Here is a 27,781-nt window from a genome sequence, read left to right on the forward strand (position 1 = left end):
GTAAAGGAAGGAGGTAGAAGGGAGGGCAAGAGAGGGTAGAATGACTAGGGAGGGACGAGGAGGGTGTCTGGGTGACTGGGGCAAGAATTAGGACAACAGACAACAAGACACGGGAAGGGAGGACAGGGTGGTGGAGAGGGACCTGGAGAAGACACGGAGTTTGGGATTCGGGTGTAGGAAGAAGGAAGCTGGTGAGAAGTGAAGAAAGGCTGGCTGGAGGTCAGAGGGAAAGTCCGAGGATCATGGCGGTTGAGAGGGAGACTGGAGTGTGGCTGAAGGTGAAGCACTCAGAACAGAACCTCACAGAGGAGACTGGAAACTGCTGTCGGTCTGAACACTGTCTGAGGTGGGGACTGGCAGAGGTCGCACATGTCTCATTCTAGCTTGAGGCTGCAGAGCCACTTCATGGAGGCAGGGACTTTGCATATGTGGGCTGGTTGAAGACCCCGAGAGCTGAGCTGCAGTGGAGGGGGAGGAGGCTGGTAGGTCTGGGAGCCTGGGGGCAGGACAATGACATCAGCCCCACTGTGTTCCTAGCCTCTGCCTCCCAGACAAGGGACCACAGGAGACTTCAAGGAGCTACAAGCAAGCTAGAGAGTGGCAGGCAGTCGCTTGAGTCACAGCCATGTGCCTGGCACTTTAGTGAACCTCTGCCAGGGTCCTCTGCAGGGCGGCACTGAATCCTCACCGAATCTCTTCGCAGCCCTGGTTACACCTTCTGCTCAGGGTATGACAGAAATGCAGCAACAAACACAGTCCTTCCACACTGGCTCTGTGACTTTTGGTTCTACTGAGCTATTGTAAGGGTCCAAGAATCACTAAAGAAAGACCCCAGACTCAAGTCGTGTGCAATAGCAGACAGCATTTATTCTGAACAAAATTCCAGCATGCAGGGATCACCACCGTCTCCAACAATGGTGACACTGAAGTGAGAACCCAGCCTCTACTTAAAGTCAGTTGAGGGGATTCCCAGGGTGCAGGTGTGGGTGTGAAGTAACCTTTACTTTGACTGTTTGGTAGTGACTCAGGAGGTATGGGGGGATTTATTAGTCAGACATGTAGGGACTTTCCAGAGTTGCTAGGGACTTTGCTGACCTCTGTGCTCGACTTGAGCCCTTATGTTGTGCTTGTGAGAAGTAACCGTTACTTTGACGGTTTGGTAGTGACTCAGGAGGTATGGGGGGATTTAGGATTACTCAGACCCTTAGGGACTTTCCAGAGTTGCTAGGGACTTTGCTGACCTTTGTGCTTGCCTTGAGCCCATATGTTGACCTTTAAGCCCCTGAACGGTGTTTTTTGCAGGAATTTTTCTTTTTCTGTATTTCAAGAAACAGGCCTAGTCAGTCAAAATTGAAAATGAAGCCTGTCATGGAGTCAGGTTATCCAAACAGACTGGGGCTTCTGAAGGGGTCTCAAGGGCCTTTGTGGCTATTAGATCTCTCACTATCTGTGGTCCTTGCTGTCGGCAGGTGATTTGCAATGGCCTAATTGTAGAAGGAGGGGTGAGGATGGGGGAAGGAGATCCATCACACTCTTGGATCATAAGGTAGCAGTCCTCAGCTGGGAAGCTCCTAGACCTTCCTTAATGCAAGACAGACATTGCTCCACTTCCTTCTCTGCCAGGAAACAAGCTAGGAAGTATTCCTGGAGAACAAACATGGAGGAAAAATCCAGAGAGCTATCACGGGTCAAACCCTCAGCCCTCAGCTACCCTGGGATCCAAAGGAAGCCTGCACAGCGTCACTAGGCTGTGATGATCTGGGCACAAGGCCAGATCTTGTCAGGAAGCTGACTCAGACAGCTCCCTTGGACTTGAGGCACTCTAGTCTATGAAGATTGCCTTCCTCTGAAATACCTCAAAAACCCTTAACCATCTGAGGACCTCTTTGCCCTCAAACTATATTTCCCACCTTCCCATGCTTTTTCTCCAGCAGATCACAATAAATGATTCGAGGGACAAGGCAGCCACAGTCAACCACTTGCTCATTTTTTTTCTATTGCTCTTGTTTTAAGACAGGATTTCACACCATTTGCCACACTACAGAACATGCAACAATCACTTCTCTCTGTAGGATTACAGCTTTGTGCCACCAGGCTCAGCTTCAATTTCCATGTGATTCATCAGCCACCAGTGTTGATGATAATTAATATTTGATATTGATATATCTTTTTGTTAAACAGCAGCTATTCCTTAGCCAGCTGTTTGTCCAAATTACCACACAGAGACTAGGATTTATTTAATTAACCCGAGCACAATGCTGGGCAGTAATTACTCCATCCTAAACCTCCAAGCCTGCATAGCTTCCTCCCATTCAGATTTCCCACATTATGCTTGCTTTTTAGTCCTATAAAGGACAGGAAATTTCTCCTAATAATTCCAGGTCCTCTCATCTTGGATCTCCCCTCCCCCACTCCTCTTTCTCCTCCCTCCACACCAGGATGTCCCACCCTATTTTCTCTATTGCTTCACATTGGCTGATTGTTTTTATTGACAACACAGAACACTAATGGTACCATGTTTACACAAATTTGAGAAAGGTGATACTTAGAACACAATGCAGTTGTCCAGATTGAAACCAGACAGTGGGGTAGAGAAATCAGCATTTGAAGGAACAAGGGTAAATTGTACCCATTTCACAAGAACACCATAGCAACACACCAGCCTGCTCAGCTCCCTTCCCTCACCACCTATCCTTCCCCACTTTCCATCCAAAAAACACTTTTACACCCTTTTACACCAGGTAGCAATGTGAATTCATGCCTTAAGACACCTCAGCTACTAAGGGCTGGAGCACCTTGTCCTCTAGGGAGGACCCTGGCAATGGTACTGGGTGGGGAGCTATGGAAGCTGCTGCCCTTGCTCCCAGGCCCATGTAGTCTGCCTCTGGGGAGATGGCACCAGATAGTGGTGTTCTTTAGACAGGAGAGGGTTCTTCTGTTCTGTAAATGCAGGCACTAATTTCCTTCTTATCTGGCAAGCCTTATTCTCTCTCTCTCTCTTTCTTTCTCTCTCTCTCTTTCTCTCTCTCTCTCTTTCTGTCTCTGTCTCCCTGTGGCACCCCTCTCTCTCCCTTTCTCTTTCTCTTTCTGTCTCTCTCTCCCTGTGGCACCCCTCTCCCTTTCTCTCTTTCTCTTTCTGTCTCTCTCTCACTGTGGCACCCCTCTCCCTTTCTCTCTTTCTCTTTCTGTCTCTCTTTCCCTGTGGCACCCCTTTCCCTTCCTCACTCTCCCCTCCCCCCTCCTACAATAAATGTCTTTCCTTACCGGATCTTTGCATGGCACCTATCTTTATACATTATATCACTGGTTCTGAAATACAGGAGGCAAACCTGGTATCTTTGCACACTGGGATCCCCACTCAACTCTATTGTCAACCCACTGCATCTGCAACATGCTCTCAGCTCACTGATCATTTGTAAGGACATCCACCACCGACATTTAGGTAAGCTTTGCCTCCTTCCATCCCACTGCCCTCCAGCTGCAAACCTGCAGTCTCTTGGAGGCACTCATGACCCACTGCCCGACCTCCTGCTCCTCTTATAACCTCCACTCTGAAGCTGCCTGTCTGTCTCTGTCCTTTCCTGAGGATGAGATTCCCTCTGTAAGAACTTGGCCTTACTGCTGCTAAAGCCCTAGTACCAGGCACTGAGTTTCTCAGGCTCAGCCAGATTAAGCCCCTGACCCCTGTGTTGTTAGGTGATTGCCAAACTGCTAGTCTCATGACCCACTCTCTGCCCAGCCCAGTCCTGCGTGCACCTCCAGCCACTCTTTGTCACATCCTCAGTTTCTCTCTATCTCTCTCTCTTTCCCTGTGTGTGTGTGTGTGTGTGTATCTCCCTTGAGCACCCCTCTCCATTTCTCTCTCTCCCCTATCCCCTTCTACAATAAAAAATCCTTTCATATGAGATCCTATCTTTAAAACATAGATAAAGAAAAATAGGGAGATAAAATGGATGATGATGGAGAAAACAGAAAAAGAAAGTCTCATTAAGAAAAGAGAGGGAGGAAAATACAAAAAAAGGAGAGAGGGAGGAAAAATAACAGTATGGATGGCTGAAAAAGCTGGGTGGAATCATACTATTAACTATGTACAAAAAATGACCAAACAAACAACCAAGTTATAACACAGGTAATATTAATTAATTGATTAATTAATTAAAACCACATGAGCATATAACTATATTATATATAGTTATATTTTATATTATATACATAATAGTTTTGATGAACTTTTTCTTAGCGGGACTGATAGCATTCCCGCCAAGAATTTCCCTAAGAAAAGCTGCAATATCACATGAGAGGATCTCTCTCTATGTGGTTGTTGGACTATGAAATTCCCCAAACATCCAGCCTATTGCGTTTTCCTTGGGTTGTCCTGCAGAAGGGGAAGGTAAGTCTCTATTGATGCAGACACCATGTACCTCATATATGGGTCCCAGAAGCCTCTGAGCTGGAACGGACCTGAAGCCTCTTCCTTGAGGACTTTCATGGTGCCAAAGCGACCATACAAGCTTCCAAGGAGTGAAGCATCCAACAGTCTAACACAACTAAGATGCCTATAAACCACAGCAACAACCAGTACGGCATGAGAACCCTGAGGGTGCAGTAGTGGAACAAATACCTTGGTGGTGACCAGCAGCTCTCTGCTTGATCTTGAGGCTTGCTCAGCATGAGGGATACCATGCCTGGTACTGGAAAACTTGCAAACTCATCAGTGCTAGTAAAATCATGGTTATTGGAGGATAATCTACAACTATTTCCTCATTAAACCATCATAACCCATCTACAACAACAATCTATAAAATTTGTCATTATGCACACACTTAAGTGTACTTGTTAATACTCATCCAGAAAAGATCTCTTTACAACAGAGACCACTACAGAAACCTACAACCAATCAAAGTAGAGGAGTCGAGTCCAGTCCCAATGGAGACATCTACACAACATTCTACAACTACTGCTTAGAGAGCACTGCAGACCAGGGCTGGGAAGACTGTAAGAGCCCGAGGATCAGGGACTTTGCCGTGAGTAACATCAGAAGCTACACCAATGAAGACTCCCTGACCAGACTGCCTAAATGTGAGCTGAACAAAGAGGGTAGCACTGACCATAGCAAACTGCAGGGGTCGGGGACACTGACACAAAGAACTGTAGGCAAAGGAGTAAACCCGGGAGCAGGAAAGGTAGTCCTCTCCAGGAAGAGCACACCAATTGGTTGTCCAGTGTCAAATGGTCAACCCTGGAAACATACATATAAGTAACATTGCATAGACTCAAAAGGTTCTTCTTGGGAATGTATATACAAATACATATATGCATGAAATGACAACTGATGGAAAAAGAGGCCATGATTTGAACGTGAGCAGAGAGAGGAATGTGGGAAGCTTTTAGGGGACGAGAAGGGAAGGGGAAAGCACTGAAATTAAAATACAGTCTCAAAAATGAACACACAGATTATTACTCTATCTTTCCTGATAATTGAAGGACTCAGACTTCACAGAGATAATACTTAATTTTGAGAGCTTTTCTCACTCCCTAAAAAATATTAGAATAAAAACAGGGCCATTATCCAACTGTTGGGACTAAAGGAGCCCGAAGCAAGGAATAATGTGTTCGGTAAAGACAGTGGTTCCCTCTGAGACCCTCTCTAGTTCAGTACATATTTTATCTCAATTTGACAATCGTGCACACATTGGGAAGAGGGACAGATGATCCAGTGAACCCCCAAATCCATCTTGGAGTCCTGCAATAAGACTAAGGTTCAAGTAGAAACCAAGGATTTGTACATCTAAGTTGCCCAGTCAAGCTGTGGCCCTGCCCACCTTTGAAGCATCCTAGTGTGGCCTCCAGTTTCAGCCTGTAAGTGGTCTGGCAAGTTGCTAGAGCTGTGTGAGAGCTTTTCCCAGGAAACAACCTGCCCCTGGGGCTGGAGCCTTTCCTTCTCCCAGCATGAGATGCTCAGGGAAATCTCCATCTTTTGGAGACCATGTTTCCATAATTTGATGGATTGACAGACACAAGCATCTCTTTAGAATATCAATGTTTCTCTTTTTTTCTTTCATTTTTATTCTGTTGTTTGTTTCACTTGGTATTTTGGTTTTTTGAGATAGAGTCTCACTGTGGAGCCCTGGCAGCCTGTAATTTGATTTGTAGACCAGGCTGCACTTCAATACATAGAGATCCTCCTACCTCACTCTTCAGTGCTGCAGCTAAAGGTGGGAATATTTTCATTTCTGCCAGGCAGTTCACAGAGCAACAAGGGATTGGGGAATAGGGGACTGGAGAAGGTAAAGGGAATAGGGGAAATGGATGTAACAGGAAGAGTGAGTAGGAATGGGAGAGGAATGTGTGGATGGGAGAAGGACAGACAGGAGTTCCAGGGGAATTGGAAAGGAGTGTTATGAGGGGGAGTTGGGAGGAAGGTGGTGAGGGGAGACAGTGAAGAAACAGAAAAAGTGAGGTGGGGATGATGAAGAAGAGGAGGAGGAGCAAGGGGAGGGGAGGCTGATGGGTCAGTGGGAAAGGATGGCACGAGGACAGATGTGTGAGTTCACGGCAGAGGTGTGTGAGAGTGAAGAAGGCTAAGAGTGAGGACATGGTAAGCCAGGCCAGAGGTTGCAGGAGCATAGGCAGAACAAGCTGTTTCTGGGGATGGGGCAGAGAGTACAGCAAGGCAAGGGGGCAGGGCAAGAAGGAAACTAAGGCAGTGCAAAGGGAGCTAAGGTTTCAGAGGGAGAACAAGCAGTGTGAGGCCTCCAAGGGTAGAGAGAGCATGAAGGCAGCGGTGAGGTGAGATAAAGAATAAGCCAGCAGGCAGTACCACACCCACCCCAAAGCCAAGAGGGGGTGAGGATGGGTCACCGAGGGCACTGGTGTTGTATAGTTGAGCCTATTTCATACATATGCCTCGGAGTGCTATAGCTGGATCTTGAGGTAGCAGTATACCTAATTTTCTGAGAAAGCATCAGATTGATTTCCAAAGTCATTTTACAAGATTACATTCCCACCAATAATGAAGGAGGGTTTCTCTTTCTCCACATCCTCTCCAGCATGAGTTGTCACTTGAGTTTTTTATCTTGGCCATTCTTGTGGGAATAAGTCGAAATCTCAGGGCTGTTTTCATTTGCATTTCCCTGATGACTAAGGACATTGAACATTTCTTTAAGTGTTTCTCTGCCATTCAATATTCTTCTATTGAGAATTCTCAATTTAGCTCTGTACCCGATTTTTTTTACTGGGATTACTTGTTTTGTTGGTGTTTAACTTCGTTAGTTCTTTATATATTCTGAACATTAGCCCTTTGTCAGATACAGGCTTGCTGAAGATCCTTTCCCAATCTGTAGGCTGTTGTTTTGTTCTGATGACAATGTCCTTTGCTTTACAGAAGGTTTTCAGTTTCATGAGGTCCCATTTTTGATTGTTGATCTTAGAGCCTGTGCTGTTAGTGTTCTGTTCAGGAAGTTGTCTCCTGTTCCAATGAGTTACAAGCTCTTCCCTTTTTTTCTAACAGGTTTAGAGTGTCTGGTTTCATGTTGAGGTCTTTGATCCACTTGGACTTTAGTTTTGTGCAAGACGACAAATATGGATCTATGTGTATTGTTCTGCATGTAGACTTCCAGGTAGACCAGCACCATTTGTTGAAGATACTATCTTTTCTCCACTGTAGTGTTTTGGCTTCTTTGTAAAAAATAAAATATCCATATGTGTGTGGGTTTATTTCTGGGTCTTCTATTCAATTCCATTGATCCACTATTCTGTTTCTATGCCAGTACCAGGCAGTTTTTATGTCTGTTGCTCTACAGTACAGCTTTGAGATTAGGGATGGAGATACCTCCAGAAGATCTGTTATTTTACATGATTGATTTAGAAATTCTGGCATTTTTTTCAATATGAAATAGAGAATTGTTCTTTCAAGTTCTGCAAAGAATTGTGTTGGTATTATGATGGGGATTGCATTGAATCTGTAGATTGCTTTTGGAAAGGTGGCCATTTTTACTATGTTAAATTCTCCATTTGCTCAACCCTGTTCTTTGCACCTCTATTCAAAATAGCCAAAATCTGGAAACAACCCAGATGCCCCTCAACAGAGGAATGGATACAGAAATTGTAGTACATTTACACAATGGAAAACTACTCAGCTATTAAAAATAAGGAAATAATGAAATTTGCAGACAAATAGTGGGATCTAGAAAAGATTCTCTTGAGTGAAGTAACAGAAGCAGAAAGAACACATGGTATAAATTCACTCATAAGTGGTTATTAGACATGTAACATAGGATAACATACTAAAATCTATACTCCTAAAGAAGCTAACCAAGGAAGACCCTAGGGAAGCTACTTAATCCTCATTCATAAGGGCAAGCTCGATGGACATTAGAAGCAGGAGAAGACAGGGAACAGGCAGGAGCCTACCACAGATGGCCTCTGAAAGACTCTACTGATGGAGGTATTGAAACAGAGGCTGAGACTTATACCCTCCATTTGGATCAAATGCACAGAATTTTATAACAGAAGGGTAAGGTAGAAATACCTGGAGGGGAGAAGAGCTCTAAAAGGAGACCAACAGAGAGAGAGAGAGAGAGAGAGAGAGAGAAAGGAAAGTTGGCCCTGCAGAGACTGATATCCCAAGCAACAAACATGCATGAAGAGGACCTAAAACCCTGGCCCAGATGTAGCTCATAGACTCAGTATCCAAGTGGGTACTTGAGTAGTGGAACAGGGAGGGTCTCTGGCATGAGCTCAGTGCCAGGCTCTCTGATCACCACTCTCTGGGACATACAGCCTTGCAAAGCCACAAAGGAAGACAATGCAGACAATGGAGTTCTGAAGAGACCTGTCAGGGTAGGGTCAGATGGAAGGGGAGGAGGTTCTCCCCTATCAGTGGATGAGGGGAGGGGCATAGGGGAGAATAGAAAGGGAGGGTAGTTAGGGATGAGTTGAGGCAGGGCCCACGGCTGGGATACAAAGTGAATAAATAATAATAATTAAAATAAAAACAGGGCATTGGAGGTTAGAGCTTGGATAAGGCAGATAATGGGGAAGAGTGTGAGGCTGAGAGTTTCCAGCAGAGGAGAGGGGATTAAAGCTAGGACTAAAAGGAAGGACTTGGGTGGGGGTTCTGGACAGTAGGGGTAGGACAGGGAAGAAAGTGGAAAAGGGGGGAGATGAGGCCAGCCAAGACTGGGGACTAGGGACAGGGACAGGGAGGATATGAAGAAACCTCACATACTTAGTCACTGACACTTCCCCTCTGGCTACAGGCCCAGGACTACTGCAAGGCACTGACTTGACACTGTGGTTGTCTGCCCTGCTTCAGCTGCTGAAGGTCTCTGAGTGTCCAGACAGCACATGGTGGGCGCAGGTCCCACTAGCTTTTGCTGAAAACAGAAGAAAGCAATGGTCACCCTACATGAAATCATAAAGTTTCAAGATGCACAAACCAAAGGAAACATGAATATGCCAATGTGCCATTTGAGCTGGGGACCTCAGCACTCCTTTCTCAGTGACTGAGCAACATTCAAGAAGACCCAACTTATTTTTGCTAACATTTCTAGAACACTCTAAATTGGGACAGCAAAGTGTATCTTCTATTTCAGTATATGTGGGACAATCAACAATAAAACTTTTGGTGTTTGTTGTTGTTGTTGTTGTTGTTTTTTAAGACAGGATTTCACCACATAGCTCTGGCTGTCCCAGAACCCACTATATAGACAAGGTTGGCTTCAATCTCACAAAGATCTGACTGCCTCGGGCTCCCAAGTGCTGAGAACATGCCTCTAATCTCATGGTATTATCACTGAGCTAATACCATGCTCAGTGATAAAGGTCAATTTGAATGATTAAAAAATGAAAAAATGTATAATGACAAGATATCATGAAGGCCATGCTATCTGACCACAACAGAAGTAAATGTGAAATGAGATATATGTGAAACAATCAAACATTTCAGTGTTGAATAGCATCCGGCCTTCCATATAGTTGTTTAGTGAATGAGGATTTGATAGGAAAATTTAAAAATACGTTAACATGTGCAAGAATGAACACCAGGTCTTAGAAACACCGTGAAAATCTTAGGCCTATAGCAACTGGGTAGAACAACTGAGCAGATGTCTTGGATAGCTTCTGGTATCCAAGGCCTCCAAGAAATAGACAAGAATGAAATGTTTGCAATTGCGGAAATACTTCCCTTTGAAAATACCTGGGAGCCTGATAGGATGGCCAAAACTCACCAGACACGTCATGAGTACTCACCCCTTCCTGTGTGTCAACAAGCAGAGGGACAAAGTGACAGGAGCCTTCTAAGTCAGGGGGACAATACTGCAGCCACAGAGGCACTTTGGTAGAAGCTCAGAGAGCATTGTCCAGATATGAAAGTCACGTTTCTGCAAGAATTATTACTAAAGTGGAAATGATAATGTTACAGAAAACACAGAGATTTCAGCTCAGAATTAGTTTCAAAAACACAGTTGAAGCTAATGGTTTGACTCTGGGAAACTTGGGAGAAGTTGAACACCAAGTAGGAGGGAAAGATGGAAAAATAATTTTCTCAGCTCATCCAGCTGAAAATTCTGGTAGAGAAAGCACTGTGAACTATGATCCACTCGGATGGAGGAGAACAACAACAACAATAAGGCACTGTGGACATATGAAAAGACTAAGGAGCAGGCAGAGTTCCCCAGCGTAGACAGATGCAGCAGTGGTCCCCTGCAGAAACCAGGTCCTGCAGGAGCAGGAGCCATGACAGAAGGGCGGGCTTCTGAAGGGACAAGGCCCATTCTCTTCCCACTTTCCTCCTCCTTACAGGGTGAACTCTCAAACAAAGACCAGGAGCCTTCCTAGACAGCAGAACACACAGAAATATGTGATGTGTTCTGAAAGTTTTCAAATGACAGATCCTGGAAAGAGCCGTTTCACAAACCATCTTCTAACAACTCAAAGGAGGAAAGGTGAAGTCATCTCCTTAGTTTCAGTGCATTACTGTCTGTCAATAAGGCAGGTCTTTGTTGTTGCATTTTGTTTACGTTTTGGAACAGTTTTTGTTGTGTGTTGTTTGTTTGCTTTGGCATAGAGCAGACAAGCACACAGATGGCCAGTCCTGAGGGGGCAGCATGCAACACCCACTCTGGAAAGAGCAATAACCTGTGGCATGCTCTTTCCATGCGTGTTGTGTTTGGTTTTTCTAGACATGGTTTTTCTGGGTAGCTCTAAGCTTTCCTGAAACTCATTCTGTAGACCAGGCTGGCCCTAAACTCAGAGTTTTTCATGCCTCTGCTTCCCAACTGCTTGGATTAAAGCCTTGCACCACCACTGCCTGGCAAAAATAATTTTTAAACATTTACCTCTTTTATGTACTGAGCCATGGCCTGAAAAACTTTCCACTCAGCCCTGTGAGTAGCTACCACTGATGTGATTTTCAAATCACCAAGGGATTCACTGCTAAATCTCAAAGGTGATCAGGAATCAGGGGCTCTGTATTCATCTCTTAGGTCTGCTAGAATTTGAAAACAAAAATTGCTATCTGCTGACCCATGTAAAGGTCTCCTGGACAACCTGAGTAATCATGAGATACTAAGATTTGTTAACTAAACAAAGAAACAACCTATAAGTAGGCTGGAGAGATGGTTGGGTGATGACAGGCACTGGACACTCTTCCAGAAGACCCAAGTTCAATAATCAACACCCACAGGGGGCATCCAATCATCTGCAACCCCAGTTCCAGGGCCTGGCATCCTCCTTTGGCCTCCACAGGCACCTGGTTTGTCCATGGTGCACACACCTACATTAAGCAAAACATCCATACACATGTAACAATAAAAATGTAAAAGACGTAATTCTATGTGCTTTTCTCCTATGGTAAATTAGAATGTCTGAAGATACTCTTTCCTTGTAAATGTTATTCTTTGAAACAGACATTAAAAATAACATTCCAGAAAAGAAAGATTCTGCCATAAACAGGTGAAAGGATGATTAAGAGAAAAATGTAAGGTGGCCATGGTGGCACATGTCTGTAATCCCAGCACTCTGGGAGGCAGAGGTAGGTGGATCTCTCTGAGTTCAAGATCAGCCTTGTCTATAAAGCAAGTACTGGACAGCCAATGCTGCACAGAGAATCTCTTTAAAAAGAAGAAGAAGAAGAAGAAGAACAAGAACAAGAAGAAGAAGAAGAAGAAGAAGAAGAAGAACAAGAACAAGAAGAAGAGGAGGAGGAGGAGGAGGAGGAGGAAGAGGAGGAGGAGGAGGAGGAGGAGGAAGAGGAGGAGGAGGAGGAGAATAAATGCTTACAATCAAAGTAAGGAAGGCTTCCAACCAAAAACCTTAATTTATACTTCAGAAATAAATGCAAAATGGAGCAACTTCTGGAAAACAAAAAATAGAAAATATAATGATGGAACAAGAATCTGCAAAATTAGAAAACAAGCTACAGGAGAAAAGAATCAGTGAAGTAGAAACAGCTTGATGAGGACCCTGGTTCCTGCACCCCTGGAGCTCCCTGCCCTCACGTGGACAAGGAAGGCTCAATAGACCCAAGTCAACCAATGTGCTGCACCAAATGAAGGGAACGAAGGGCAAAGGTTACCATCCCCTCAACAAATGCAGAAGGAGGTGTGGAAACTCAACACACTGCTGATACAATCTATCCATATACTAGGAATGGGAGAATTCCCTTCCAGACACACACACACCCTCAGAGAGAGGGAGAGAGAGAGAGAGAGACTTATAATGCAACACAGCTAACAGCATATTTAACAATGAGGAGTTGATCCCAGGAGGTTCGGTCTTAACAATTTGTACTCAACAGCTAGAGTACTGAAATGAAATGCTTCAAGAGTGGAAACCAAGAGGTGAAGAAATCTCTGCTTGTATATGACATGATAGTGAACTTAGAAAATGCTGAAGAGCCCAGCAAAGCAGAATTAGGAGTACTAAATCAAGTATTGTAGAATTTAAAAATCACTTCTATTTACATACACTAATAACCAATGAACTGAAAATTAAACTAAGAGGACTGCTTCACTGTCGATATCATCAGAAATAAATAATTACAAATAAAATCAGACAAAGTGGTAAAAAAAATATGAGTATGAAAAAATGTTAACAGACGAAAAAAATTGAAGGGCACACCTGTGTTCACAGATTAGAAGAAACACTGTTACAATGTTCATAATAATCAAAGTGGACCTATAGGCTGTATGTAGGTTCTATTAACTTTCTAACAGTATTCTCCATTTGGGGAGGGTCGTCAGTGGCCAGTCCTGGGTCAACAAAAAACTTAAGGGTGACCAGGGGCTAATGGGGAAGGGCCCTAGGGAGCAAATGAGTCAGGGATTGAGAAGAAAAAGAGATAGAGGAAGCCAGAAAGAGCAGGTCTAAAGGGGAAGGAGGGTGTGTGGTCAGAGGAGAAGCAGAGTAAAGGGAGGGGCCTACTTTAGAGAGAACCTAGAACCGGAAGATTAGACACTGCTGCCAAGCCTGCTCTGGGATTGGACAGTCAAAAGGGCGGGTAAAAAAGGCTTAGTGGCGGGCACGCGCCTTAGTAACTGGATGGAAAGTGAGCTGGTGTAATTTTCTCTCATTTTCCAGGCTGCTCGCAAGGGAGTCAGCTGAAGGCGCAGACTTCGCTCTTTCTCTGTCTTTCCTGACTCTGGCCCGGGGTTCCCCAGGCTCAACTGCTGGTGAGTGAGGTGAAGGGGCCACGGGGTGTGGGCGCCCTGAACCACTTTGTCCTGCGCAGTCAGTTCAGAACAGAGACGTCCGCGCGCCCTCGGTTCGCTAAATTCAGAGTCGTCGCCTCCGCGCTCCCGAGGGGGCAGGGACCTCGGTTAGCAGGGGGGAGGACGAGAACCAGGAGGGGTCCCCGCAGACAGGTAGGGAGAGCAGACTAGGAACCCGCAGAGTGAGGTGAAGGCACCGCGCGGTGTGGGCGCCCTGCGCGTCGCCCTCGGACCACAAAGTTCACAGTCCTCGCCGCGCGCCCAGCGGGGCAGGGAGGAGGACCAGAGCCACAGCGCCTGGAGGGGTCCCGCAGTCACGTAGGAAAAGTGGACTAGGAACCCGCGTGGCGGGGCCGGAAAGGCCTGACTTCACAGCCCGGGAGCCTGGAGCTGCAGGTCTCTGCGGGGTTCCTCTGCGCGCGGGTCCTGAGGAATCCCTATCCTCTCCCCAGCTCCACCGCTGAGGACAGCCCTGTCTCAGGAAGGAACCATGAAAGAGGGAGCAAGCACCAAGCGCGGTCATTCCCTGACTGTGACACTTTTACTTCTCCTGAGCTTCCTGCAAACCACTCTGTCCCATGGTGAGTTCCCAGGGTCCATAGAGGGGGTGGGGTTGGGGTGGGGGTGAGGGTGAGGGAGGGACATGGGGGACAGACCGGATTCTGAGTCATGAATTCCGGGATCCTGGGCTACCAGGAAACCCTGGGCTTCTTTTCTTCACCACCTCAGCGACCAAGAACCCTGACTCTGTCTCTGTCCCACCCAGGCTTCAGTGGATTGAAGAAGTTAGGGGGAAAATTACAGTGGAGGGCGGCGCTGGAGACAGTGGGGGACAGGGGAAAGTTCCTGGTGAAGCCCTCAACACCTTCTGGGTCTTCAGGAAGCCTAAAGCCCAGTCACCAGGACAGGATGTGCTGGACACAGGGCAAGACCCCTCCAGGAGGCTGTCAGACCCCTGGACCTAAGGCATGCTAGTTCTGGAGACTGCCTTCCCTGGGCATTCCTCACAAGCCCTCCACCATTCATGGCCCCCTTTGCCCTGGAATTTTCTTTTCCACCTTCTCATGGTACTTCTCCAGCAGATCCCAGCTTCCAGGGACAAGATGGCCACACCTCCCACATTCTTGTCCCCTCCCCTCATTCATTTTTCCTTTTTTCATTCTAGAGTTGTTTTGTTTTAAGGCATTATGTAGCCCACACTATAGACTCTGAAACAAGCCTTTCACTTGGTCTACCAAGTGCTGGGGTTACAGGACTATGACACCAGGCTCATCTTCAATGCAGACAGGACTCATCAACCACCCAGCTGCTCAGCTCCCTTCCCTGCCCATCTAACCTTCCCAACTTTCCAACCCACAAAATGCCTTTTCACTGCTGACCCACCAGGAAGCAATGTGAGCTCATGCCTTAAGACATCCCAGCTACTCAGGGCTGAAGCACCTTGTCCTCTAGGGAGGACCCTGGCAATGGACTGGGTGGGGAGCTATGGAAGCTGCTGCCCTTGCTCCCAGGCCCATGTGGTCTGCTTCCTGGGGAGATGGCATCAGATAGTGGTGTTCTTTAGGCAGGAGAGGGTTCTTCTGTTCTGTAAATGCAGGCACTCATTTTTATTCAGTTGGGGGAGTCTCAGTGTATCTCTCTCTGCATCAAATACTCAATTCTGCATTTGGTGGGACAGCAGCAGAAGGTCACAAGCTGATGAATGAGACAGCAGATGTGTCCTCTAGCCAGATTAGGGAATCTCCATGTACCAGGATTGGTGCCCATCCCCCCAGAGTGTCTTCAAAATCCTGTGAAAGCTACATGTTTCCCAGACAGCACTGGTTCTTTGCTGCCTGTGACTTCTGGGTCAGCTAGAAATGACAGCAGGAGGTCCCGAACTTAAGGACTGTTGATCTCTCCTTTGCTGTCCAGTGGATTCCTTGGAACACAGAGGATACTCCTTGAAGCCTGTGGTCTTTGCTGAGGGAGAGGTGGCAGCTTCCTGGAGAATTGACCTGTCACTTCCTCTAGATGAGATAAGATTTCCACAACCACCTAGAGAAGAGGAGAAGCCCCCTCACAGGGTAGGGAGGGAAGCGATGTGTCCCTGCTATGCAGCTCTCAAAACACAGGGACTTGTGATGTCCCTGCAGCAATGTCTCACTTCTGTATATCAGGTCTGACTGTGACTGTCCACTTTGTAACCTGGAGGGAAGGAGCTCACCTCATGGTGTCTCCCTGAGGCCTGATGCACCTTCTGACAGCCCAGTACCTGAGGCCTCTCTGTCACAGAACCCTGTGCCATGCCGGGAGTCAGGCTGCCCTCTCTAAGAGGACCTGAAGGCCTACAGTGACACCTAAGACACTGTGGGTGTTGATACCTCTCTGGGCAGGAACTGGATTGGCATGCATGTCTCTGATTTAGGCAGCTGATTATCTAATTGGATAATCCAGTAGTGTTAATCCAATTAGAAACTGTCACTAATTCCACCCAGGGCCATTTCATAGACCTGACTCCTCTGGCTGATACAGCTGTCCTGGGTCATAGGGCCCTAGAGGCAGTCCCAGCCTTGCTCCTCCTGGATGTATCATCTCTGGCTGCTTTCAGGCTACAAGAATAGAGATGGGCAGGTGTACAAGAACTCCTGCCAAGACTTCTGCCATGGCTTCAATGTCAACACGATTTCTGAATTAGTTGTTTGTCTTTTGCTAGGATAAAATACCACAACCAGGGTAACAAAGAATAGGAAGCTGTTTTGTGGGCTTATAAGTTTCAAAGGACAAGAGCCCATCGACCACAGCAGGGAGCAGGGCACCAGGTGGGCCGGGTGGCCAGAGCACCAAGCTGAGAGCCCTCATCTTGAACCACAGAGGGAACATGGCGGCCAGAGCAGGAAGCTGAGAGCCCTCATCATGAACCACAGAGGGAACATGGCGGCTGGAGCAGCAAGCTGAGAGCCCACATGTTAAACCCGAAGCAAGATGCACACATGGGGAATGGGAATTGGACTAGGTTCGTTGGTTTCAAACACACACCCCAGTGATATGAGTCCTCAAGCCAAGGTCACACCTCCAAAACCTCTCCAATCCACTGCCACCAACTGGGACCACGTGTTCTCACACCTGAGCCTGTGGGGACAGTCTCATTAGCGACCACATCACACAGTCAATGTAGCATCTGGGGCTTCATCCCCAGGTGACAGGGAGATGATGAAGCAGACAGAGAGAAACACTGCCCTTGCTGGAGATGAGTGGTCCTTCCTTGTGAGGACCTGGTCTGTCCTCCTAGGAATCTGGGGCTGTCCTTGAGGAGCTTCACCTTTAAATTGTTTGAGATGTAATTTTATTTCATCTGCATAAGATCCTGTCTGCATTATGTATGTGGAACACCCACGTGTGTTCTTCTGCCCTTGGAAACTAAAACAGGTCATAGGATCTCTAAAGCTGACATTACAGGCAGATGTGAGCTATTCTGTGGTTGCTGGGAATGAACCTAAATCTTCTGCAGCAGCAACACGTGTTCTCAACCACTGTGCCATCTCTCTAGCTCCAGTGGTTCAGGCACAATGGACACAGGAGCCTTGGAACAGCAGCTTTCAGACTCCTGTTCATCTGTTTTGTCTTTTATTACTAAAATCCAGCTCCAGCTGGGTTGGCTAACCATCTGTCTGCTTTAGCATCTTTGTGTTCTGTTAGTGATGGGCCCCTTAAGCAGTTAGGCCCTAGGCTGTGTCTTCCTTACTCCTCAGTGGATCACTGTCCTTGCCTTTACTGTCTCCTGACAGTTAGTCTGTATTTTCTGGGATTCAGGAATATGGTCTCCTAACATCACCCATAGCCTTGTGCCACCATCACCCCTGAGCTTCCGACAATGCTGGTGCCCTTCTCCCTGGCCAGTCCCACTGTGCTTCTCAACATGGCTGCTGCAGCATCCCACAGAGCAGCAGGGACTCTGCACATTTCCCAGAACGCTTTGCTGTGATATCCACTTAGTCACATGAACTTCTCTGAGATTTTTCATCATCACTCCTCTACTACCAGATTTAACTATCCTAGGTTTTCCTTATTTGTAGTGTGGGCTATCCTCCGACCAGTTCCAGGAAACCATCCCTGGACTGCTACATCTGGTCCAGCAGATGTGACATTGTGCTATTCTAGTTCCATTGTGTTGCTGTGATTAAACACTCTGGCAAAAGTAACATAAGAGGGAAACAGATCTTTGTCAGTGTTCTATTGCTGTGAGGAGACACCATGACATGGCAACTCTTATCAAAGAAAGCATTTAATCGAGGCTGGTTGACGTTCCAGAGGATTGTTTATTATCTCATGGTTGGGAGCACAGTGGTACACAGGCAGACATGATAACTGACAGTTTTACAGCCAGATCTAAAGGCAGCAAGAAGAGAGAGGGTCTCAGATTGAATGGTCTTGTTGAAACCTCAACCCATCCACAGGGACACATTTCCTCCAGTAAGGCCATGCCTACTCCAAAAGGCCACAGTCCTAATCTCTCTTAGGTAGTGCCACGCCCTTAGGGCCAAGCATTCAAATGTTTGAGCCTATGGGGACCATTCTTATTCAAAACACCACACTGCACTCCATGGTCCCCACAGGCTTGTAGCCAGATCATAACTCAAAATGCATTCAGTCCAACATCAAACTCCCCATAATATAGTACAGCCTCAACCCCATTTAAGAGCCCAAAGGTCAAAGTTTCTTTTGAGACTCAAGGCAACCTCATAATTGTAACCCCCATAAAATTAAAATTAGAAAACAGATCACCTACTTCCAACATAACATGGCACAGAATACGCGTTACCATTCTGAAAAGGCAGAAAGACAGCATAGTGAGGAAATGGACCAAAGCAAGATGGAAACACAGCAGCTCAGACTTCAGACTCTCCATGCCCCATGTCAAGTGCTCTTCAGCACTCTCACTCCTTTCACCTTTGCTGTCTGCAACATACTTCTCTCCCTTGGGCTGGTTCCACACCCTGTTCTCAGCTCTTCTTAGGAGGTGTGCCATGACTGGCACCTGCAAACTCTTGGGGTCTCTAATGAAATCCAGGCTTCACCTTAACACCTCGATGAGCCTCCATGCAAGCACACTCCTGACACATCTGGCCTCAGCAGCTTTACTCAGCCCAGAATGGAGATTCCAAAACCCCTTTCTTGTATCCTTGACACTAAAGGCAGAAACACATGGCCACAGAAAAACACGTTTTTCTGCTTCATGAGGCTGAACTATGGTTCCATCATTCACATACATTTTCATCAGCTTTCTGTTTTTTATAATCCTATATACCCTAATGAAATAGAAGCAGTTATCAAAAGTGTCCTAACCAAAACAAGCCTAGGGCCAGATGGTTTCATCACAGAATTCTACCACTTCAAAGAAGACCTAATACCTTTAAACTCTTCCACAAAATGGGAACAGAAGGAACATTGCAAAACTCATCCTATGAGGCCACAGTCACCTTGATACCTAAACCACACAGAGACCCAACAAAGAAACAAAATTTCAGACCAATTTTCCTCCTGAACATTGATGCAAAAATACTCAGTAAAATACTCACAAACTGAATCCAAGAACACATCCAAAATATCATCCACCATGACCAAGTAGGCTTCATCCCAGGCATGCAGGAGTGGGTCAGTATGTGGAAATCCAGCAATATAATCCACCATATAAACAAACTGAAAGGAAAAAAAAACCACAACATATGATCATCTCCTTAGATGCCGAAAAATCATTTGTCAAAATCTAACACCCACTCATGTTAAAAATCTTAGAGGCATCAGGGAAACAAGGCACATTCCTTCATTTCTTAACCATTTCTTTAATTTATTTTGAGGGATTATAAGCTTAGCTGGCTGTGATCTTGACCTAATGTCACAACTCCTTTTATTCCATTTTAAAGCAGGCTTTTCATCATGTTTTTAAAAAATCTCATTGAGCACTGGACTTTCTCCATTATACTTCCTGGGGAGCCTTTTCTTCTGAAACTGCTCATTTTGTATTTGTCCTTGCTCAGCTTGGTCCTGTTCAGTATAGATCTTCACAATAGTGACCACTAGTAACCACAGGACACAGTCAATTCTAGGATGTCTTGAAATGTCTTCTGCCAAAGCCATGAATCCAAAGCCACGAAGCAGGTAAGGTGCCTGCTTCACAACCCTGAGAACCTGACATGGTCCCTAAAACCCCTGTGAAGGAGCCAAGTGCACTCTGTCTGCTCTTACTGTCAGTGCTAAGAAGGCAGAGGCAGGAGAGCCCTAGACCACGAGTTGCTGTCTTGCCTGCTTGGGGAACCCCAACCATTTCAGAGATCTTGTCTAATCAATGCTACTGTGGCACACCTGTAAGTGGCTAAAACAATGTTTTTCTTACTAAAATCTGGTGGTCATTGTATAAACACTTACTTCTAAGACATTATTATTTTTTATTATTGATTGGCACATGTATGGAAGCCAGGGAAGCTTTCTTTCAATCACCTTCATTATTCACAGTTCCTCATTCATCAAAAAAATTTAATTGATCAAAATTTTTACTGGCTTTTCCTACAGATAACTCACATGTACCTCATCCTTATCCACCTAAGTGCCAAGTGCATTGACCTTTAGTTGTCAAGCACAAAGCTAGTACTTGGGCTCCAGAGTGATCCTGTTCATCTTCTGGTGGGGTGTACTTAGGGAGAGGGAATCTAGTGTAACCGGATAATATAAGGTCTGTGCTGGGCAGTTTTGTGTCACATAGCTCAAGTCCTACGAGAGGACAGACCTCAGTTATAAAAATGCTTCCTTAAGCTCACACTTACGCAAGTCTGTAGGGCATTCTCTTAATTGCTGACCAATGCGGGGAGGGTGGTCCTTTTCTGTAAGACAGCATCAGCCCCTGCCTCCAGATTCCTGCTCTCTTTGAGTCCTGTCCTGACTTCTTTCAAGGGATAGACAGTGATTTGGAAGTTTAAGCCCAATAAACCCTTTCCTCCAAAGTCCCATGGCCATGCCGTTTCATCACAGCAATAGTGACGCTAACTGAGGCAAGCTGGCTCCAACCTAGTGTGGTATTGCTGTAACAGACCTGTCCAGCCATGTGTTTGGGGGAGGACTGTAGAAAGGCTGGAACTCTGGGCTAGAAAGGCCATCGAGGGTTGAGTGTTAACTGGAGTATCCTTTAGGAACTTGGAAGACAGTTCTTGTGAGAGCAGTTCAGTTGATGGAGGCCTGGCTTGAGAAGTTCAGGGAAGCGGGTGCTACCAAGCCATTTAAATTATGAATCAATGGTTCTGGGTAGCTGGGGCTCAAGAACCAGCTGTGACTAACAAGATACCAGAACTACTAAAGTGAAGCTTTGCTTTGCTGGGCTGCTAAATGCTGTAGTTGGAACTGAGAAATTAGCAGTGTTCAGGAAAATAATGACGTCATTGAGGTAAACTGTGCTGGACAGTGTTCTTGAGAGTCAGTGCTCAGAAGCTGTGTTCCAGACATGGCCAAGGTTGTCCCTTGTGTTGGCAGCCCACTCTGTAATATAAACAACACCAGGTGGTGCTGGTTCTGAAGGTGTGAAGGGGGCGTGGAGAGCACCTGAGGCTTGGCACTGTTTACCAGGGTTGGGGCCCATGAAGACAGCCCAGGCTAGACCACTCGTGAAGTGCAGTGGCAGCAGAAGTCCCCAGCATGCTGGAGATGACAGTTCTGTGGAGCGACCACCCCAGCAAGGCAGAGCAGAGTGGAGCCAGCCAGCGCCCAGGAGATGCACAGTGTGTACTGCAGGGGGCAGGCTGGAGAGAGAACTGAAGTGCTGATGAAGAGCCATGGGCAGGCCAGCACTGGACCCCAGGCCCAGCTACATTCATGGCTCTCAGTGGGGACTCCACCACGGGCCTGTTCTCAAGGCTTTCTGGTGAAGCCAGGCTCCTAAACACTTGATGAATAACAAAGTCTAAAGAACTGCACAGTGTAAGAGGTTTCAGGGAAAGGGAAGGATTGGGAAAGTCCCAGCTGAGACACAAAGGGGGATGTCTTCCCCAAGAATAGATGTGAGCTGTCTTAGTAAGTGTCCCACACTGTGTATAGACAGCGTGACCTTGACGGCTCTTACAGGGGAAAGTGTTTAATTGGAGCTTGGAACAGCTGCAGAGGTTTATTCCATGGTCGGCATGGCGGGGAGTGTGGCAGTGTGCAGCAGTTATGGTGAAGGACACGTAGCTGAGAGTTCTACATCAGGATCCACAGGCACAGGAGGAGAGAGACTCTAGGCCTGGCTTGTCTCCTGAAACCTCAAAGCTCACCCCCAGTGACGCTTCCTCCAACAAGGCCACACCTACTCGAGCAAGCACAGGCCTCTTCATTTTTCTAACTAGTGCCGCTCCTTGATGATTTAGCATTCAAATATATCAGCCCAGGAGCCCATTCTTCAAACCACCGCATGAGCCCACCCTGATTCCCCTCCTGTGTTCTGCACCTCCAGTCCAGACTGCTGGCCATATCAGTGGTCGGCTTTGAAACGTCCTCTTGGACAGTGAGCTGCCATGAGCTACTTCTGACTGGGGGTCAGGCATAGGAGATGAAGTGGGCGGGGGGTTGGATAGGAGAGGTGGAGGAGGGGGCCACAGCTGGGATACAAAGTGAGTAAACTGTAATTAATAAAATTAAAAATTAAAAAAAGAAAAGTCCATCCTTTTCTACATTCCCACAACAGCATCTTTTACAAAGCCAGCATCCACACACACAGCACACACAGGGTGACGAGAGCTGTGCAGACAACAGACACTATTGCACTCTGTCTGCTGAGAGCAAAGCCTGGACAGGTGATCACACAACCGAGTGTGTCCTGTGAAAACTGGTGTTGTATCAGTCTGTACCTGGGGAGACGCAAACACACACACACATTACACAGAAACACATACACAAACACACACACAAATGCACAACACACATACAATACACACAAACACACAACACACACATACAACACACTCACTCACCCCAGAAATGGAACCTATCACAGGCCAAAGCACCAACTGCACAACTTGGAGATCCCCTGAGTTTTCTTTGGGGTTACTAACAGGAGTGAGGTGAGGGGTGACTTACAGGAGCTGGAGTGACCTCACAGGAGCTGTAGGACTGCAGAGTCCACCTCAGCACAGGCAGTGGCTCTTGAAACAGGACAGGGGAAACTGCACAGCTTGCAGGGCTCTGGACAGGTTGACAATCTTCTCTGAAGCTAAGACGTGGTCAGAGTCTCTTTCTTGTACAGCCTGGGAGGGTAATCTAAGGCTTCTGTGTTTCAGTTTCTCAGAACTGAAGGAGGAAGTTTGCTCATTTACTGGTCCTCCCACCTCCTTTAAAGACAATGCTGCAGAGAGAGGCCAGCCAACAAGAGCAACAAATGTCTTTCCCATGCAGGCAGAGGGCTTTCTCCCACAGACAGGAAAGAACCTAAGCCCAGAGAGGCAACTGTGCAGAGGACCCAGGTTAGAGTTTTTCCAGCCCCTTCCTTGTCTGCAGCACAGGGAGGTCTTCCTTCAGGGTTCAAAGTGCAGCAGGCAGTTTGCTGATACTTTATGATGTCTTCCATTTCCTGAGGGGCTTCCTCAGCAAACCACTTCTGAGTTTCACAATTCTTGTCTCCAGCCAATGAGAAAGGGCCGAAAGCAGAGCAGGGCTATACGTGTAAAATATCTATTCCAGTCCTCTCCGGTATCTCAGAAGTCATGTGGGGTTCTGCAGAGTAACCTGGGAGCTTCAGACATTCAAACCTGAGACTCAAGATCAAGCACTGCTGCTTGGTGCTGTGACACCACCCCTGGGCCTGTGGTCTAGGGTGCTATAAGAAAGCAGGCTGAGCAAGGTGTGAGGACCAACCCAGCAAGAGCACCCCTCCATGACCTTTGCATCAGCTCCTGCCTCCAGGTTCCTGCCCTGTTGGAGTTTCTACCTTGGCTTCCCAGGATGAACTGTGACTGGGGTTCCGTAAGCCAAATAATCCACTTCTTCCTCAGGGTCTTCAGTCTTGGTGTTCCATCACAGCAATAGAAACACTAAGACACATGACACCTGAGTTCCAGCCCAGAACCCAGTGGGTGGGTTGGGTCTCACTGGGAGAGGAAACAGATCTTTAAGTAGCTCACAAGCCCAGACCAGTGGAGGGTCTATGGCTCCACAGTGGCAGGCCTAGTAACCTGACTGCAAATGGACTTAGGATGACTTGATAGAGTCTAATTCAGACAGTTGCTAGTGGCCTTTTGTTTGGTGGGAGGAGAAGATAGACCCACTCTCCCATGTTAATATGAGGAGGTGACTGAAAAGGCTTGTTTGTCCTGGAGCTCCAGATGCCCTTGATTGTCGCTGTGATAAAACATATTGAAACAGATATTGAGTGTCTGGTTCTAGTCAAGAGTCCATATGGAAGGAGGCTGGAAACGCTGAGGATCAAAGAAGTGTAACTGGGAGAAGAATGGGCAGAACTAGCATGTGGAGTGTGAACTTAGTGAGATGGCTTACGTCTTAGGTAATCTGAGAGGGACATGGGAAGGGGTCCCACTTAGGAGGGAGAGCGAGGCAGTGCAGAAGAAGATGGACGGAGCATAAAGGGGAATATCAAGATACAATTGATCTGATGGGGAAACTTGAACCTCAAAAAATGATAAACTTCCCTGAGGAGGGCAGATGTCACTAGTTCAGTCTTTGTAGAAACAGAAGAAAGTGGTGGCCACCCCACATGAAATCAAAAGTCAGAAAGTTTCAAGATGTATAGAAAAAGGTAAACAGAAGTATGCAAATTTGCCCTTCCAGCTGGGGACCTCAGCACTGCCCTTTCAGTTGTTGAGGGAAGTTCAGCAATGAAGAAAGAATCGGCACAGAAAACCAACCTTTTTTTTTTTAACATTTCCAAAATACTCCATCATAGAAGAGGAAAATATTTGTTTGGAAAAATTTTGTACTGTTTCAATATATGTAGAATGGTCAATAATAAAATTCTTTTTGTATTAATTAATTAATCTTAAACAAGGTCTCACCACATAGCCTGGCTGTCTTGGAAACTACTATGTAGATAAGCTAGGTTCGAACTCACAGATATATGACTGCCTCTGCCTCTGCGCCCCAAATGCTGGGAGTAAAGGCATGTGCCACCACACCAAGTAATAAAAACTATTTTTAAACCGTCAAATAAATTAAAAAATGTATAAAGGGTAGATATCATGAAAACCATCCTATCTGACTGCAACAAAAGCAAATGTAAAATAAGATTATGAGAAATCTTTAAACATGTCAGTGCCAAATAGCATCCATGTCTCCATATAGCTGTGTGTGATACAAGAAGTTGATAGGAAAATTAAAAATATTTTAACATGTGCAAGAATGAACACCAGGTTTTAAGAACAAGCTGAAAATCTTAGGCCTATAGCAACTGGGTAGAACAACTGAGCAGATGTCTTGGATAGTTTCTGACAACCCAGGTCTCCAAGAAATAGATGAGAATGAAATGTTTGCAATGGCAGAAATCATTCCATTTGAATCATTCCCTGGGATCCTGATAGGATGGCCAAAACTCACCAGACACGTCATGAGAACTCACCCCTTCCTGTGTGTCAACAAGCAGAGGGACAAAGTGACAGGAGCCTTCTAAGTCAGGGGGACAATATTGCAGCCACAGAGGCACATTGGTAGAAGCTCAGAGAGCATTGTCCAGATATGAAAGTCATGTTTCTGCAGGAATTATTACTAAAGTGGAAATGATAATGTTACAGAAAACATAGAGACTTCAGCCCAGAATTAGTCTCAAAAACACATTTGAATCTAATGGTTTGACTCTGGGAAACTTGGGAGAAGTTGAACACCAAGTAGGAGGGAAAGATGGAAAAATCATTTTCTCAGCTCATCCAACTGAAATTTCTGGTAGAGAAAGCACTGTAAACTTTTGAGCTGCTTGGATGGAGTTTAACACAAAGACACTCGTGCACATGAACCAAAGGCTCTGAAGCAAACATAATTGCCCAGCAGAGGACAGCTGCAGTTATGGTTCCCATGAAGAAACTGAGCACTAAGTTCCAGGAGCAGAGCCACAACTCAAGAGCGTTCAGTGAAATGTTGGCTTCTGAGGCCCAATCTCTTCCCACATTCCTCCTCCTTCCAAGGTGAAATCTCAAACAGAGGACCAGGAGCCTTGCTAGAAAGCACAAATCACAGAAACACAGAAACTTTCACATGCATTCTGAAAGTTTCCAAATGACACCTTCTGGGAAAAGTTCAGATCACTTGTAGTGATCGACAGGCCTTCTTCTAATGACCAGAAGAGGAAAGGTGAAGTCATCTCTTCAGTTACACTGCATTCCTCTCTGTCTGCCTGTCTATAAAAAAGGCAGAGGAGTTTGTTTGTTTGTTTGCATAGAGCAGACAAGCAAAGAGGTTGGCTAGTCCTGAGGGTACAGCACCCCCCGTACAAACAGTAATGAGCTGTGGCATGCTCTTTCCACATACACAGAAAATATGTTTTAACTACTTCTCTATTTCATGTACTGAGTCAGGCCCTAAAAATAGGCCACATCCTGAAATTTGCAGGCAAATGGATGGAACTAGAAAAGATGATCCTGAGTGAGGTATCCCAGACCCAGAAAGACACACATGGAATGTACTCATTTATAAGCAGATATTAGTCATGAAGTGCAGGCTAACCATGCTACATGCCACACTCAAAGATGCTAAGTAACAAGGCGCCTTGAACTTCACTGAGAAGGGGAAATAGATTAGACATCAGGGACAGATGGAGTGAGGGCACCGTGGGGGGTGGGCGTGGGACGGGAATAGGAGTCATGAGGTTGGGGGAGGACAGAGGGGAGAGTACTGGGAGAGACAACTGGATAGGAGGGGAGACATCTCTGGGACAAGCTAGAACAGTGGAAACTCCCAGGAATCTATGAAGGTGACCTAGGTAAGACTCCTAGCAATGGGGGATATGGAACCTGAACAGCCCTCTTCTGTAACCAGTCAAGAAGACTTTGGATGAAGGGATTGGGACAACAACCCAGCCACAAAACCTGAGACACACAATTTGTCCTGCCTACAAGGTGGTCAGGGGTAAGAAATTGAGCAGAATTTGAAGGAAAGGCAAAACAATGATTGGCCCAGCGTTAGACCTATTCCATGAGAGAGAGCCCGCCCCTGACACTATCAGTGATATTCTGATATAGTTGCAGACAACAGCCTAGCGTAACTAGAGAGAGGCTTCACCCAGCAACTGATGGTAACTGATACAGAGACCCACAGCCAAACATTAAGTGGAGCTTGGGGAACCCTGTGGAAGACAAAGGAGCCAGGGAGGTCAAGGACACCACGCAAGAAAACCTACAGCGTCAACTACCTGGGTCCATGGGGGCTGATGGAGACTGGACTGCCAAGCAGGGAGCAAGCACGGGACAGTCCTAGGCCCTTCGCACATAGGTAGCAATTGTGCAGCTGGGTCTTCGTGTGGGGCTCCTAAAGCAGAATCAAGCGCTGTCCCTGACTACACTGCCTGCCTTTGGATCCCGTTCCCCTAACGAGGCTGCCAGGTCCAGCCTCAATAGAGGAGTATGAGCCTGGTCTTACTGCAACCTGATATGCCACAGCTAGCCATGGAGGTCTCCTTTAGTCCGAGGAGAAGGGGAGGAGGGGGGTGGGGAGGTAAGGCGAGAGGGAAGGACTGGGAGGAGACGGGGAGGGGAATCTGTGATCCCCATGTAAAGTAAACAAATAACTTAATTAATAAAAATAATAATAATAAACATATAGGACAAAAAGACCATTCAGCTACATTGCTGTAGTTTTCAAATCATCAAGAAGTTCACAGCTAAATGTCAAAGGTGAATGGGCATCAGAGGCTGTGCATTCATCTCTTAGGTCTGCTAGAATTTGAAAACAAAACGTGCTATCTGCTCTCCCAGGTAAGGGTCTCTTGGATGACCTGAGTGAATACAGGTCTTAGTGCTCTCTTGCTGTGAAGAGATGCCTTGGCCATGGCCACTGTAGACCTTCCGTTTCTACATGGGCAGACACCATGGTCACGGCAATTTTCATAAAGGAAAACATTTCACTGGGGCTGG

General features: G+C 46.4%; 2 long non-coding RNA genes across 5 annotated transcripts in view; one reads left to right on the forward strand and one right to left on the reverse strand.

Annotated features, from left to right (window-relative positions):
* The window catches only part of LOC132649443 (uncharacterized), a 268,684-nt gene extending 245,637 nt beyond the window's left edge, over window positions 1-23,047 (reverse strand). Inside the window, exons 1-2 of one of the 3 annotated variants that reach the window (XR_009587882.1) lie at window positions 22,791-23,047; window positions 19,271-19,391 (exon numbers count right to left, since the gene is read on the reverse strand). This is a non-coding gene — a long non-coding RNA (uncharacterized LOC132649443). The remainder of the gene's footprint in view (window positions 1-19,270; window positions 19,392-22,790) is intronic. The other 2 variants (XR_009587881.1, XR_009587880.1) reach the window with 2 other exon arrangements.
* LOC132649444 (uncharacterized) lies at window positions 13,358-23,128 on the forward strand. Of its 2 annotated transcripts, none has more exons than XR_009587884.1 (3): window positions 13,358-13,673; window positions 14,165-14,293; window positions 22,991-23,128. It is a non-coding gene; the product is annotated as an uncharacterized LOC132649444 (long non-coding RNA). The 2 variants fall into 2 exon arrangements; XR_009587885.1 differs by lacking the exon at window positions 22,991-23,128 and adding an exon at window positions 15,627-16,179.
* Window positions 23,129-27,781: the final 4,653 nt, after the last annotated feature.

The sequence above is a fragment of the Meriones unguiculatus genome, chromosome 20 (assembly GCF_030254825.1).
Source record: "Meriones unguiculatus strain TT.TT164.6M chromosome 20, Bangor_MerUng_6.1, whole genome shotgun sequence".
NCBI lineage: Eukaryota > Metazoa > Chordata > Mammalia > Rodentia > Muridae > Meriones > Meriones unguiculatus.